General features: G+C 43.4%; 1 protein-coding gene across 1 annotated transcript in view; it reads left to right on the top strand.

The window, feature by feature from the left end:
- The first annotated feature begins 1,797 nt into the window (after positions 1-1,797).
- FBLN2 (fibulin 2) overlaps positions 1,798-16,248 on the top strand; it is a 101,352-nt gene continuing 86,901 nt past the window's right edge. Inside the window, exons 1-4 of the mRNA XM_085516542.1 lie at positions 1,798-1,871; positions 5,183-5,305; positions 12,107-12,167; positions 13,824-13,957. The gene's annotated coding sequence lies outside the window, so the exon portion shown is untranslated. The remainder of the gene's footprint in view (positions 1,872-5,182; positions 5,306-12,106; positions 12,168-13,823; positions 13,958-16,248) is intronic.

The raw sequence follows: 16,248 nt of genomic DNA, 5'->3' as shown, positions 1-16,248 counted from the left end.
TGATACCCACTGACATTCATCAATGCTTGCTGAACATTTATGGAGACCAAACAGTGGATATGAGTACAGTGAGATGGTGGGCAGTGTTTTGGTGGTAGCAACAGTGCTATTAGCACAGGTTATTAAAAGTACAGCATACAGGCTCTTCTTCATTGCTGGGAACAGTGCAAAGCTAACAGTGGTGACTATATTGAAAAATAGTGTTTTGTAGCCAGGAAAACCCACTGAAAAGCATTTGGTTGTTGTTAATAGTCTCACATGGGATGCTCTGAGCCCCTTGGGCACAGACCTCCTACTCCCAGGAAGATTTCTTTGGCCATGCCTTGCTGGTGGAGCCATTGGACTCTGTCTCTCACCATTCAAGGACCTGAGAACCTTTCCCTTCTGCATTCAGGTCTCCTGTGCAAGGACATGCTGATGTTGCTATACAGAAATGCAGTGCAGGGTTTGCAGCTTCAGGAGGGACAAGCAGAGCATTCTCCCAGAGCAACAGCCCCTGCTCTGCAGACATCAGTAAAGGGGGTGAGTTCATCGGTTCTCTGAAGGGCATTGAGCTGTAGCTCTGTTTCAGATTTTCCCAAGGAAATCTCTCTCCATGAGAGGCTGCCCTGGGGTCAGCTTCCTGTTAGCACAAGGGCAACAGGAAAAGTCTTCCAGCGCTCACCTTCCATGCCTGTGATAAATGGAGTGATGAAATCCAAGGAAAGCCCCTATGGAAGTCATTGTCCCACAGCTTGAGAAAGGAAAGACAAAAGAACTCCCTGAATTTACTGACTGGTTGCAGGGCTGACAGAAGAATGTGTGGATGGATGTGGGCGATGTGCAGAGGTGTGAAGAAGATTTCAAGGTATCTTTAGAAGGACCAGAATAAGTGTTACTTTTCTGTACAAATCCCTTTATACTGAAGCTAGTTATATTAATATCCCTAACAGTTCGAAGCAAGTAAATGACTCAGTGCATTGGAGGGTATTTACTCACTAAAGATGCTTTAGATAAACCCCCCTGATACTACGTTATCTGACACTTCTTACTTTTCTATATTTACAGGATCCAAAGTACAAGCCCTTTACTCTGGGAACCATTGCCAAGGAGATGATTATTCATTAACGGTAGGTAAGGAAAAATGGGCTTAGAAAAATCTCACATCTCTGGGGGAGTCTCTGCGTTAATTTTCTGTCAAACTCCTCTTGGTGTCTGTGTAAGCATTACTCCAAATTAATAATGCAAAATAACTAGAAAGTCACAGAAACCCCAAGGAGAACACTGCATTACTTTTTTTTTAAGCCAGAATGAGGTTTAATTGATACTGTTTGATGCATCCATTTACCCCTGAAATCTGCTGAACTATTTCTGGCACAGGTACCTGAATAACCGCTTCACTGTGCGCTTTATAGACAAAAATACAGCTAAAGGACGTTTTATCTCTCGATTAGAGTTGGTGGAATAGTAATTGCAAATAGGGTGTTTGATTAATTTTCGCTATCATTACCGAGTATGTTTCCTATGAATAAATGCCTTCATTAATAAATCAATTTTATAGAATATAAATACACTTTTGGGGGGTACTTCCGCCACTTGCTGAAGTAATTGTTCCTGAATATTTCTATTCCTTAAGCCAGCTGTATTCTATTAAGAAAGATATGAACCATAGTTCAGGGAAAGACTGTATATTTTTAAAGCCCACAGAGAATACTTCTCTCATATCAACATTTTTTCTATAGATATAATCTTTGACCTGGAAGCCCTGTGCTTTGAGCACAGTCTGTGAAGCAATAGGACCCTGGGGACAACCACACGCGTGTTTGAAGCCCAGCACCGCAGGGAGGTGAGGGGTGCTGACACCAGGTTTTGAATAGGATGATTGGTTTAAGGTAAGTGTCCTGATCTGCAGGGCCATATTAAAGTGCCTTCAAGTGTAGTAGAACTAGAACACATCCCTTTCTGAGGGGGGAACCTGGGATGTGCAGAAACACGTAAGGGCTGGTGTTGTGGTTCTTGCCTATCCCAGGGCTAGATTTCATCTTGCTCTTGTATTCACATTCATGGTAGTAACTGTACAAATTAATGACTCTTTAGCAATAAGGATTGGAAGCAGTGCCTCCTCATAGCTTGAGTCTTGGAAGAATGACTCATTCTAGAAGGAGACTGATAATATCTGTCAGCATTGCAGCCTTTTCCTGCAATGAAGCAGGTTCACATTTGAACATTTGGCGTGGTCTCTAAATTTTTCACTTCTCAGAAAAAGGATCCAATCTAATTTTGATGTTTTTATACAGTAGCAATCCTCTGTTCATTTCAAGAATCTGCTCTTTTTATTCCCGTGACTAATTGTTCATCCACTCCCTGTTGACAAATGCTGGTTAGTGTGGTTGGTGGGAGGAATTCAAGGAAACTATGAATTGTGGCTTGTCTCTTGTTGGCTCTTCACTCTGTAGTCCATCTGGTAGACAAAATTCCTCAGTGTAGTGTGCAAGAGATGAGAATACCTTTGTCCTGGGCAGCACCACAACCACTTCAAGGCATGCACATGGAATGTGGGGCTCTCTGCTCTGAGCTGCTGCTGACACCACAGGAGAGAAGGGCTGAAGACCATTTGTAGAACAAAAGCATTTGCCTGCACTGGAATCTGAATTCAGTCTGATAGATAGCTTGGTTGGAGGTGACTGAAAAGAAGTAAGAGTGCTCCTAAAGATACTAAGCCTCTTGTCCCGTACTGGGGACATGCTGACAATCAGGAATGCAACAAACAGAGCTTCATCCCCTGGCATTTTTCTGTATCCTTTGCCTGTTTTCCCACCACTGGAAAAAAACGTGTGACAGCCTTCTAATTGTTGTTACAAACACAACAGCAACAGCTCCCTTGTGCTCTGGTAAAATGTGTTGATACCACCTGATTCACCGGGAGTTGCTTGGAATTAACTTGGGATCTTGGGATTTCTAATGGCTGTGTGGGGTGTTAGCTTCATGGACTTCCAGCTTCATACCACAACATTGAAGTAGAAGCCTTGCAGGCATTTCATGAGCTACTAACTCTAAAGAAAGTATATCATTTTATTTTTTTTTTTTTAATCATAAGGGCTTTTCTCTCATATGTTTCTCTTCCCCCAGGTACAATGTATTTAATATAAAACTAGATGACAACATGTAGCAGTGCCCAAAGGTTGGTGCTGAATGCTGTCCTGTATTCTGGCAGACCTTTTGTGTCCCCAGACATGTGCAGGTCAGGCTGGTACACTTGCACATGATATCCTTTGAAAAACTGTTGTGCTGTGCTTTTGCTCTTTCTAGTGGATCCCACCATAGTATTAAATATGAGAGACACGAATCCCACCATTATGTCAACGTTACCAATCAATGAGAAAATCAATGGCACATATTGCATCTGTCTCTCAGAAATATCAAATACCATTTCATAAGCAGACATTCTTTCTAATTATGTGTTCATCTTGGGTCACTGTTTTTTTTTGTGACCTCTACTTGTATTGACACATCAGTGAAAAGAGCAGCCAACCATTGAAGAAAGAGTGGATAACTCTCTCTGCCTACCTGCTTTAGTGAGGACACGTTTACCAGGTCCCTCATGAGGGACCATTAATTAATGTTTTTGGTTCTTTTCCCTTCAAGTTTTTATAAGTGAAAATAAAAGTGCTTCTGCTAGATTTACCAAATTAGAATCAAAACTTCAGCTCTGAACGCTGGGAGAAAGAAAACCCCATTCTGTCATCACTGAAAGTGTGATCGCTGTGCAAAGAGCCCTGTAATCCAGGAACAACTTGTGAATGTGGGAGAGGAAACGACCACTCAGCCATCCGTGCTGTACTTACATGGCATATCTTTGAGATGCGAAAGATATTGAGGACTATCTGCTGAATAAAAAGAAATAAATTGAAAACAAAGCTCTTACATTATTTGGAATGCAGAGAAGCTGCATAGCCCACCCTTTTCAAGGAGTTCAGAGGATTAGGAGGCAATGCGTCTACAGCACCCAACCTGTTCTGCATGCTGAGAATTAAATCTTTTGGTAAGAGAATGGGGAGAAAAATAAGCCTGTAAGATACTGTGGGTTAGGCTGTCCCTGTTCTGATAGCAGTACTGTGGCTCGGGCCTTTTGACGTCAATCCTGCCTTCTCTTCATCCCTTGTCTGGAGGACTCACAGCAGGAGGAGGGGGGGATTTCAGACAAGTGCTGTCCTTATGCTGCAATCCTCGGTGCTTTTTGGGTAACATCTAAAGGAGGACCTTGCTGACATGTTAACTTGATGAAAACCCTGAGACGAGTTTCCCAGGCAACAAGGAAATGGTTGTGCTGATTTCCACTCACTAAAGGCAAACCAGCTATTTAATGGATGACTAAAATGGAACAAATATTTTAAATTCTTAAATACCACTGAGAAGAAACTAATTATGTAAAGTAAAAAGGCAAATTAGCATAAAATTTAGAAAAGCAGATATTTACATTTTGTGTCAGAAACACAGTCGCAGGCCGACATATAGGGCTGTGACTAAAACTGATCACAAGTCAGCACTTCCTCTGCAGGGGAAGCTGCAGAGCCTGAAATTCAGTTTTAGCTCAATTAGCAGATCTTTTTTAATCCCTGCGTTGGCAGGAAAACACCAGAGACACCCAACTCATTTCATTTTGAAAACTGTGAAGGAAGATGGTAGTTGTAAGTACCAGGAATGGGCTCTCATTGAAATACAGTCCCAGCGTTTCTCAGCTGGGAGTTTCCTGCTCATCCCGCACAGTCTGTGGGAAGCAGAGCACAGGGACAATGTAATGTTGGAGCTGGAGATGCAGGGCCTGCAGCTGCCCTTGCTCAGGGTCAGCCCACAGCACACAGCTGCCTCATTGCCCCCAGGAGACCCAGGAAGCCCCAGGTGCAAATGTGTTTGAATTGCACAGCTCGGATTCAGGGCACACAGAATGACCCCATGCCCACAACATGGCAGCTGCTGTTGCTCCGTGCCCACAACATGTCAATAGTGGTTGCTCTGCACCCACAGCAATGGCTGCCCCAAGCCCATAACATGGCGGCCGCAGTCTCCCTGTGCCCACAACATGGCGGCAGGAGCTGCCCTGCTCCCCTCTGGATCAAGTTGACTGCTGATGGAGCTCATCAAAAACACTGCAAGATATCCATGCTGTCAACACAGCCATCACAGCAGCTCTCTCCTGCCACAGGTGACAGGTGGGATGACTACATTTCTTCAAGGCCTGAGCGCACCTGGGCTCACTGCTCATTTTGAGGCCTGGTGCTGAGTGTTCCTGAACAGCATCTTTCAGAGCAGAGCTCTCGGATTTCAGGTAGGCGATGTGTTGGATGGGTTGTCACACACCAACATCTGACAGTAAAGGGGATTTGGAAGAGAAGCTGGAGTTATACCCTCAGCCCCACTGTAGTGATGGAGTGAATGGACTCTTAGTAAATTTTAGAGAGCGTAAAAGTGGGAGGAAAACTAGCTTGTGAAAAGTAATAGTTGGCAATTAATGAAAACCAGCTTTGCTCTTTGAAGACTTCACAGATGCAGGGATGGGACAAATGCTTTTTGGTCGAGGTTCAGCAGGTTCAGGGGGGGTCACGTAGTTCACAGCACAGCCTTGGCCCCAGCTGCCGGGTGCGAGCCGACAGCTTTGATCTCCTGTGCTCCTCCCAGTTGGCTGCTGCTGTGTCAGAAATGCCTCTGTTGTTTGTGGGGATGGGAACGTGATAAGGAATTTCAGAGCACACTGAATGCAAAGCCTCAGCTCTTTCCTGCTTCCAAAAGCCAATATGGCTCCAGAACTGGCTGCGTGGTAAATCTTTTTCTGTAGCCAACCCCATTCCGAGACATCACGCTCCTCCTAGCTCTCTCTTCCCATATACCACATGAAGAAATAAGCAGGAACAAGCCCAGTGACCTCAGTCAAGCTGTGCTAAATCTTTTGCAGCCACAAAACATTTCCTCCGGCTGCCTGAACTGTAAGCAGACACCTGTAAGTTATGACTCTTTGTGGCTCAACCGAAGGATAGACAAGGAGACCACTACTGACACATGGGAAAACCCATTGGCATTTACGGGAACGCAGAAAGACATTCCAACAGTAACATGGGTGGGAGGAGAGCCTTTGAATCTAAGCCCCAGCAGGAGCTTTTCGGCCCAGCAGGAGCATGAAGATTTCTGACACCAGAAGCTGATGCAAATGGCTGCAGGGCTTCACATTCCCACTGCAGTGGAGCCTCCCAGTATGATTTTTGCCTATGGAGAGCAGGCCTGTAGCATGGCTATCCACATCTCCATGCCACATTCCTGCTTAACAAATCTCCCAGTTCTTGGCATCCGAGTGAAAAGTAAATTTGGGGCGCGTGTGTTTGGGTGATGAGACACACTATGTGTTGCCTATGCAAAGCATCCCCATCTATGAAGCCAGTAGAGACTTGGGGACATGCAAACTATTCTTTGTTTCCTGTGTAAGGGCAGCATAAGGCATGAAGGGAAAAACCCAACATTTTTGAAATCCATTTCTAGGTTTATACTTGGCTGAAATTTCTTTCTGTTGCACAACAGCACAGTGAGCTGTGCTGGTAGAGATGGGACAGAGATGGAGCAATTTCTTACTTAGCTCTACAGGAGCAGAATAAACTACATATACTTTCCCTATCGCATGTGGATTTATGTGATATATTGACATGGTTATGTCTGTCTGTCAAGGTGACAGCAGCAGATTCAGCATATTTTGGACACACCATTTTAAAACACAACTGTTTACTGATTTGTCATCTTTTCTCTTAGAATAAGGGAGGGATAGTCTTGCTTTTTCACCTCAGGGAGCTATTTAAGTAATCTCATCCCCTTCTTGAGGAATACAATGAGGTGTTTTTCATACATACATACTCAGAACTACCAGAGTGGCCTGCATCCTATGGAAGCAATGTCACCGTCTGACATGTTGGGCTACTGAAGCATCTTCTGCCCTTCTCCTGGTAACAACCTTCAGGTTGTAAGGGATTTGCATATGCTGTAACCCAACCACAGTTAACATTTTGGTGAGAGGCTGCTCAGAGCTGACAAAAGCTACTGGGTGACTCAAAAAGAATCAGCTTGCAGAAGCAAGACAAAACATGCAATTCATTAAGCCACACCATATGATCATTTGAGTTCCAAGAACTCTTCAACTCCAGAAAGCACCAGTTAGGAGGAATCTAGCAGAAATCCTGTGGTTGTCAGCAGAAGAAAGCAAGGCTGCAGCCTTTCTGCTTCGTGCTGCTATCAGCTGGTGCCTGGGGTTTGCTGCAGGCACAATGCAAGCAGGCTGGTGCACGACTTTCTGGCTGCCTCATGGGGAGTGTTTCCTTGCAAACTCCACATTAATGCAAATAACTTTTTCCAGCGTCTTTCAGAAGCCTGCAGCAAGGTTGTGTGTGTGTGTATATGAAAGGTGCCCCATCAGCCCCCCTCTCTGCACCTTGGTGATCCCAGGGCTGCAGCGGGTGGCTACCGGTTGCTTCCAGTGCTCTGTGGGCAGTTTGTGAAATTAGGTGTTTGGAAAAACTCGATAATATGAAAGTATACTGGAACATTTCTTGGATCAGACTTCAGCATTACTCATGCATCATTAATTCTCAAAATATTAAGGGAACATTTCTTCGTATTGGGCCCTATTCCTTTAAAGAGATACAAAGCATCTCACTTGATCTGAGCCATGATGCAACACACAACAAACCAGTCCCACACATAAGGATAGGCAGGAAACCAAAGCTGGGGCAGAAAAGAGTTGTGGGACCTAAATTCATGGGGAAATGTGGGTTTTTTGCTATGCACTGTGGTGTGTACATGTTTTATTACTGTTTTATCCAGAACTTCTAGATCTCATCGTGATTTCTTGTATTGCTTAACTTTTACATAGTCTTTTCTGTTCTCACAGCAGACCAATTTCAGCTTCCTTTGGCATTCCTTTAATAGCTAAGACCACTACTAACGTTGCCTGCACGTCCGAGTGTGACGAGAGCACAGCCTCAATACTGATGGTATTGGGACTGCAGCTGCATTCATTAAATCTGTTTTTCAGTTTCTGCCATTCCAGCAGATTCTTCTCTGTTCCAGACTTAGCATTGCCCTGGCATTTTTGCTGCATTTGTTACTGCCGTGCCAGAAATACAAACAAAATGTTGAGTGAGCCTTGTTTCCGCCCTTCTCTCCACTGGTATATAATCACTGTACCTACTACTTAACTGCTTGTATCCCAGCTCCTGTGAAACCAACAGTTGTGCACAACTCTTTGCAACTGGAAAAATTTGCAGCATGTCAGCAACAAACTTCTAAACTGAATAATTTTTCCAGACAGGTGATGCTGTTCCCTGCATTTTAAGGTTGGCTTTGGGTCTGAGCGTGATGTTGGCAGGATAGATGAGTAGCTCAGAGACTGCACCTGCCTTTTTATTGCTTTCCAGTCCCTCCATCCTGTTACATCCTGAGCTCTTTATCTCCACTGGGTGACCTGGCTGCCAGGGTGACATTTTTGATGACAGGCTGACTTACAGCAACTGGCTCACTCTCTTACTTAACTATATATTAAGTGCTGTAGTTCATGGCTTTCTCCACTAATGATCCTTTACAGATGGTTTGTAAGTATACATATACACTGTTTGAAATTGCAGCCCAAGTGGACACAGATGGCTGCAGAAATGGCAATGGCCATGTGTGCAATTAGAGGAAGTCAGGTAACGATGGGAAGCATGATGCCCAAGCTGGCAGGAGGAGGAGTCTTGTGGTACATGTATCCTGCCCAGCACTGCCTGGCTCCTAGTACACCTCGCAGAGAGCAGATCACTTCTGCCTCTGGGATCCCTTTAGGACCATTGATTTATGCAAAACCAAAATCCCTCTAAAGAAATGTTTGGATTTCTGCTTTATCTTTGGCAGCTAAATAGAATTTGCTCTCTCAGCATCCTCCTAATTTCCATGGGACAGCTCAGAAGGGGTTGGACACAAGCTTCTGCCAGCTCCAACTCCCTGAGCTCCAGCGGGGCCTCTGGTTTGGAAGATGCAGAGGCAGGAGGAAGTGAGAAGCAAGGCTAGGTGGATAAGCCAGGTAATCCCTGGGCCCTGGGGACATTCATTCTCCAGCAGAGAGAATTTGCATGTAAGAGTGGACCAGCTTCCCCTTCTCTTGCATACAGAGTGGTTTATCTTGGAAAGAATTTTTTTTCTGTTTTAATGGAATTATTTTAGATATTCATACTGGCTGTACACATAAATTTGAAATGAAACACTCTATTTGCTTTTAGAAGGTGATTATTCTTCATCACAGAATCGATTTCTTGAAGCAATGCCATTTTTTATTTAATCCTTCTCACATGTTGTTTCTCTTTCTACAACGTGAAAAGTAGTTCACAGAAATTAGACCCTTGTGTATAACACAAAAGGCAGGCTTTAAATAAGAAACTACTTTTGATAGACCGTAGGGTGAAATTTGCTAAGGTGAGCTCTGAGGAGATGCAGCTCTGGGAAGCAGAATGGAGGCAGGTGAGCTGAGCTGGCTGATTTCCAGTGCTGGGGTCTTCCTGAGCTTGAAAACAAGCCCTATATCACTGCTACCTGCTTTGCTTTTAAAGCTGGTCAGTGTCGGTGATGAAGCTCAGAACCTGGATGCTACAAGTTCCTCAGGCATCTTTATGAGGTACTTCCAACTTGCTGTCCTTGCTGGCCGTCTTTCTCCAAGGTTTCTGCTTACAGCATCTTACCAGAAAAACTGAAAATCAAGATGAATATCACCTTCACTTTTCTTGGGTATTTATCTAAGATCGGTGATTTCCTATGATATGGAAACAGATGAATATGAACAGAGTTCACCTATCCCCCTACTGCAGTTAGAAGTTTAAAAAGTGCCAGCAAGTGGATGAAAAATAAATAAGCTTACCATTAAGCTAATGAGTCCCATATGTTTTTATAGTCAAATAAAAGTGAACTGAATGTACTGAAGAGCCAAAAAGCAGATGAATGAACCACGACAGACATCCCAAGATCATGTTTAAAATGCAAATATTGATATTTCTCACACGTCTTTCCCTTATGTAAATCATATCTAAAGAAAGCATCTGGTAGAAGAAGAAGAAGCATTTTTGCCTTTGAGCTCATACTCAGATGAATGCAGCAAACTCAACCTGAGAAAATACCTACTGGCTTCTGTAGTTACTGGAGGCTGCAGACAGTTGGGGAGTTGCAGAACAGATTTGCCATCACGTAGGAAGCTGAGCCTTAATTTATATCCAGATCTACAAAGATTCATCTGAGAAGCTTTTTCTAAAAATGCAAGACACACATTTTTTTCCCGGTATAAAACTAAAAATGTGGGGTTTGGGGAACCTAGAAATAGTTGTAGTCAGAAAGCACTTCAATACCAGAGAAATTATACTGCTTCCAGGTTACCTAGAAGAAGAAAAAAAGGAAACCTCATTTTCTTATGAGACTGATGTTACTTCTGCTGAAATAGTATATTTAATACATATAACATATAATACAGAAATAGATTTTTTTTTTAACGTAATTCTTCTTCAGGGAAGAATTTTGGTTCCTTTGCTAAAGGTTTGGGCTGCTTAGCTGCACTGTTGCAGTTCTAGCTGCTGCTGCTGTCACTAACAGTTACTGCTTTGCAGGTCTAACAGATTAGCCCGTCTTTCTCCACCAGTGATGTCATTTAATTGGGCAAATTACATCTTATAAATGCTTCTGACTGAGGGCTATGAGTTTCAGGCTTCTCTCCAACAAAAAGTATGCCAAAATTCCCCTCTTTCCCCTTGAAGGTGTCACTTTGAATTAATGAAGCTACAAACTCAATTTGTGTGAGATGGACCAGCCTTCATATCCCTTACCCCAAATCGTGCCTCTCATCAGGCCTCAGTGCCCTGTTCCAGCTGAGATGCAAGAATGGAAGTTGCAGTTATGCTGAGTGCAGTTATTACAGTGCATTCTCCCGCCTGCTAATGTGTACTATTAGGAACAAAGTAACTCAGTGCTAAGTTTTGACCCATTGCAAAAGGAGACATGGGAAGAAGGTGTTTGGGCTGAGGAACATGGTTCTTAGTCAATGTTATATTCACATATTTCTGCAGTAGATGTCATCTTCCCCATTGATATTGGGAAATGATCTGGGAAGCAGCATGTGTCTAGATTCCAACAGTTTTCTTGTGATACCCCTTACACATAGTGATATATATGTATATATATACACAACATATCAGGCACTAAATAATGCTTGGCTGAATGGCAGTCAGGTGTGTTTTGTTATCTGTTTGTCTTTTCAGATATATTTGTCACAATATTTCTTGCCTTTTTCTAATATTCTTAGTTTCTGATCTTTTTAGAGAGAACAAAGAGGAAAAGTGCCCTTTCCTTCCTTACCTGCTTTCAGTTTTCTCTCTCCTTGAGTAGGACACACTTCAGTACCTTATCAGGTTCATGCTCTGCTTTCCATGCCTAGATCATTGCAAATATCCCTTTGCCCAGCAGCAGCAAAGCACTGAGCTGCAACACTTTGTCAATGCATTGATTCAGTCCATGGGGTTTCATGTAGGGCACTTAAAATCACCCGTGAGATGCCTTGGAAAATTCATGGTTGCTAGAACTTCACTTTCCTTATCACTGCCACAGTAATTCTCATTAGCTTGACTTCCTTTTCAACTACCTCCCTGAAAGCCTAAGAGCTGTGAATATTCATCACATTTATTTCATTAGTAGTGCCCTCTCAGAATGAAGGCTTAAGCAGCCAGCAGGTGATTTCCCCTCAGGAAAGGACACTTTGCCATCCCAAGATGTGTATTCCCACTTGATGCACACTTGAGGCTCCAGCCCAGGATAGATTTTCACAAAACGTCTTTTTAAAACTTGTAGCACAAACCTTTGAGTCTATTTTTTTCCCTGCACTTTGAAGTGAAAATACAGATCTTAGCAACTATGGAACAAGAACTGGGCCCTGAATGGAGAGAAGTGGGTAATGATGTACTTGAGCTGTGCTGGTCTTTAATGCCTGCTGAAGGTTTGTCTTTCACCTTCTGTATACTATCTGATTACTGATGTGTTTGCTGTCGTTTTGCAATTGTTTTCTTGTCTGTTTGTTTTTAATTTCCAGGCCTGCTGTTCTGGGATCAGATTGCATTCTTTCAAGCCTGTGAGACAGCCAGCTGATCAAGGTTTGTTTGTGGTCCACATTACACCCATAACATCACTGATAAGCAACCTAGCACAGGGGAAGGTGCCTTAAGTGCAGTGTAGGGGTTATGTGACACTCCTTTGGCTGCAGCATGGCGCTGTCATGTGCTGACATCAGCTGCCAGACTGCTACAAGCCACTAATGACAACTTCCTTCCCTCATATCCGATTGTAAAGGCACTAATAGATCCAAACTGGAGATCATATCTTGCTCACCAGATGAAAGGAAATCATTCTCCTCCAGATTGGCAGAGTTAAAATGGGAATGCCATTCCTGCTTCACCACAACTAAAGCTCATTTTATGATTCAACACTGGGGAGAATAGCTGCATTTTCTTGTTTCTTCTCAGTAGCCAAAAAAAGTTCTGTCTGGGAGATCACACTATCCATCCTTATGAGGTGCACCATATGTTTTCATCTTTTTTAATTACCGTAGCCTTTACAGTCTCTGATAAATGCCATACTTAGTGCTTTACTTTACAATTAATTCTCTCCTGCAGGGAGATTTTAAGTCTCTGTCTCTCATCATATGTGAAGTGTAAAGGAGAACTGCAAATTTACATTCTTATGGGCAAACAACGGCTCTGTTTAGAAAACAAACTTTAAACTACTATTACATCAGGTTGCTTTACAGCAAATGCTGTGTTAATGCCACATAACAGCAAATGCTGGAGATGAAAGCCATTCTCTACAGCATTGTGTTGCATAAGGCAAAGCATTGGTTTATTTGAAGATAAAGGTCTACATAAATAAAAAAAAAAAAGACATCAGTTCAGGTCTCTGCGTGTTTCTAAGACAACCTGCACTGAGGACTAAGCGTGAATCTACGTCTCAAGCAGGATTTTGGTAACCAGTGAAGAACTGAATCTATTTGCAGTTCTCTCCCACTCCTCAAACCCACATGCACTTTGCACACAGATCTCTCTCTCCCTCTCTTAAATATATATATATTTATAAATAAGAAAGAAAGGAAAGAAAAGAAAGAAAAAAGTGTGGTAAATAACAGCTTGCAAGCTTAAATATAGCCCTGCCAAATCTTGTGCAGAGATGACTAAAGTTCTGCTGGGAAACTTCTAAATGGCAGGCAGCACTTAGGTGAGGGGTTGGCAGCGTGACCCAGTGCTGGGGCCTGCAGGCTGCTGAAATGTCACAGCTCCCCATCAGACACAGGAGGGACTGTCTGCACCCAGCACACACCTCGGGGTGAAATTCAACAGCAGTGTGCTGGGAGTTGAGCCATGGCTGCGACTGGGTCCTGCAGGCAGCTGCTCGCCTTGGGCTGGCTTCATAGAACCCCATCCACACACAGGGCTTGTGCTGAAAACAGGGGCAGCCTGGGTCCTTCCCTGTTTCCCTGGTGAAAGAAGGTGGCACAGACTGGAATTCACATGGGCTCCAGCTTTCCTCTCTTCTATTCTTCATGCAAGAGTGAAGCCTGGGCTAGATGTAACTTTTCTGAAAAAGCCCAGAGCACCAGCAGGTAAAACATAGGTGAGTGGGGCTGTTCTGATGAGCCTTTGCCATAGTAATACCAGTTCTCTCAGAAATCATATTCAGATTTCATCTTGAATATGCACATACACATATATAGAGAGAAAAGTCCCTCTGTGACCCTTCATTTTTGCATTCCTTTGAAGGCACTTGGCTTACTCCGGAGACCACCAGAATAGGATCTGTGCACAGCTGAGGATCTGCCCATTGCTGCCTGAAAACTTCTTCAGAGCAATATTTCCCTAGGAACTGCACTGTAAGACAGACCCATCTATTGCAGGTCAGACCTCACTGTAGAGATTTTTTTCCCTGATGGCTGTAAAACTAATGGGCTACATTTTCATTCTCTCTGGTATTGTTAAGGAAAAGCGGGGATATCCCTAAATAGTTTACATCTGTGCTCTGAAACTCGAAGTAAACACTCAGCCAATTTTCAGGAGAGAAACTGGAGACAGCTGTGAAGGGGGTGCTGCTGCTGTCTGTCCTAAAGGGTCATCTATTCCCTTCAGTAGTAACAGGAGAACTACATCTAAGGCAGTTGCGAGTTGACCTTTGGTTGTGAACTGACTTGAGCCACATAGTATTATAGTCTTGTTGCTTCACTACACAGCAGCATCCATAAATTCAGCACAGAAACACATGCTGTAAAAGGGATGCCTGTTGTATGGATTCAGCTCTGAAGTTGCAGTTTTAGCTATGAAGGAAAAAAGAACAGGAAAAACCTCAGTTGGATTTTCCAGAGCAGGTAATTTTCGGGCTACTTAACCTTTAACTGAGCTGATTTTGTGTGAACTATGTGTATTTATGCAGGATGACATCTCCAAGCAGTCCTTGTGGGTCTCATGAGGCCGTTTTGCTAAGAACTTGGCTAGCAGTGTGTCTGTGCTGCCCAACAACAGTGAGGATGTTTTGCCTCACTAGACGATAACTTTTGCATGCTGTTAGAGATGCATCATGCTAGAAGTCAGTACTCACTGGCTCACATGGCCGTCAACTTTCCAAGGCTGAATCATCAGGTCTCCAGACTGATTGAAGGTTTTATTAGTTCTACACCTTATTCAGTTCTGGAAGCCTCCAATGTGAGGCCTTGGTCCTGGGTGGAGAAGAGACATGATATACCAGACCTTAGTGACAGTTGCCCATGTCCACACAGCTGTCGAAATGCAATTTTACTTATTGCTTTGGATCATTTGTACATTGAAGCAAGCAAGAAAATCAGCAATAACAATTGTGTGTTAAATAAGGGTGGAGTTGGTTCTCAATGCAGTGAGTTTAAGTCAACGTAATGCTCATTTTTTTTGTGCAAAAAGTGCTGTGGCTGTTAATAGGTAATTGCTTTGGGGAAAAATAATGATTGCTTTGTTGATACCCACCATCTGCTGGTGGGATCAGAAGACAGCAGTAAAACCAGCAGCCTGAGCCACATCCATTTCCACATTTGTCTATTGTTGGTGAGCAGAGCCAGGTGGTGTGATGCAGCTCTGCCAGCCTCAAGGCTGGATCACTCCTGGACTAGGGTGGACTAGAGCTGATAATGATAATAGCTTGCAATAGTTAACAAAAGTGTTATGGTAAGGAATTGCCTGTTATGCCCCCTTCCAAAAGGTAACAAGCTCTGTGCAAGGTAACAAGTGAAGTGATGGAAAGCGCTGCTGGGATTTGAGATCCTGATGGAGGGTGAAGAGCTGGGGAGGGCTTGAACAGTGTTTCACTTTGCGTTTCTGAACGTTAAAGATGAGGCAGAGGTAGTTGATTTATGATTCTGCTTGGTTGTGAAGACTCACATGTTTCTAGAAGTTTTATGGAGTCTCGAGGAGTGTAAAAAAAGGTGGTGGGCAACTCCATGTGGGAAAACACGAACCTGGTGAATGGTAAAATGGAACACAGAATATCAGATGGAATTATTACTTTGTCTCAGGGTTGAAGATACAGTCTTCCCTGAACTGTTAATGAAGTGTGTGATGGAGGGGGAAAAAGAGCTTGTGATTGGGAATATTTAGGACCACAATTAGACATTTAGAAAAATAATATATTCTTAGGAAATAAGGGAATCTTACAGAGGATGCTACATGTGAAATGCCCACAGATAACTAACATTGTGTACATGGGAGTTAACCACAGGTTTTTCAAGAGCAGAAATAAGTTTTGTGGTCCTGTACACAGCAGCTCCCTCAAGTAGTCAGAGGGTACTGCAGCAGGAGGTGCATGCATGCTCATCTTGGAAGCAAATGGAAAAAAGATTTACTTGAAGGTGGCCACACAAATATGAGCCCTGACACCGATGAGAGCAGAAATGCTGCCATGAAGAGAAAAGCCCCTGGTTGCTGAAGTTGAAAAGGTAGAAGTCGGTAATTGGCAAGTATGTAAACTAAGTATGCGAGAAAAGGAATGACAGAAGATTCAGTTTACTTTGGGTTGAAAGCTTGACAAGTCCTCACTTGTGCTGAAACTGAGCATTTCAGCCCTGCTCGTGGTTCAGCTGCCAGGCTTCTCATTTACTTTCCTCTTGCAACCTGCAGCCATCTTGGCTTTCACACTGACTGCTCTCCTGCATCCTACCTACTGCTATAT

Source organism: Coturnix japonica, chromosome 15 (assembly GCF_054131305.1).
Source record: "Coturnix japonica strain WE chromosome 15, WE-NBRP24, whole genome shotgun sequence".
NCBI lineage: Eukaryota > Metazoa > Chordata > Aves > Galliformes > Phasianidae > Coturnix > Coturnix japonica.
The sequence above is the reverse complement of the archived record's forward strand: the minus strand, read 5'-3'. Positions and strand labels throughout refer to the sequence as shown.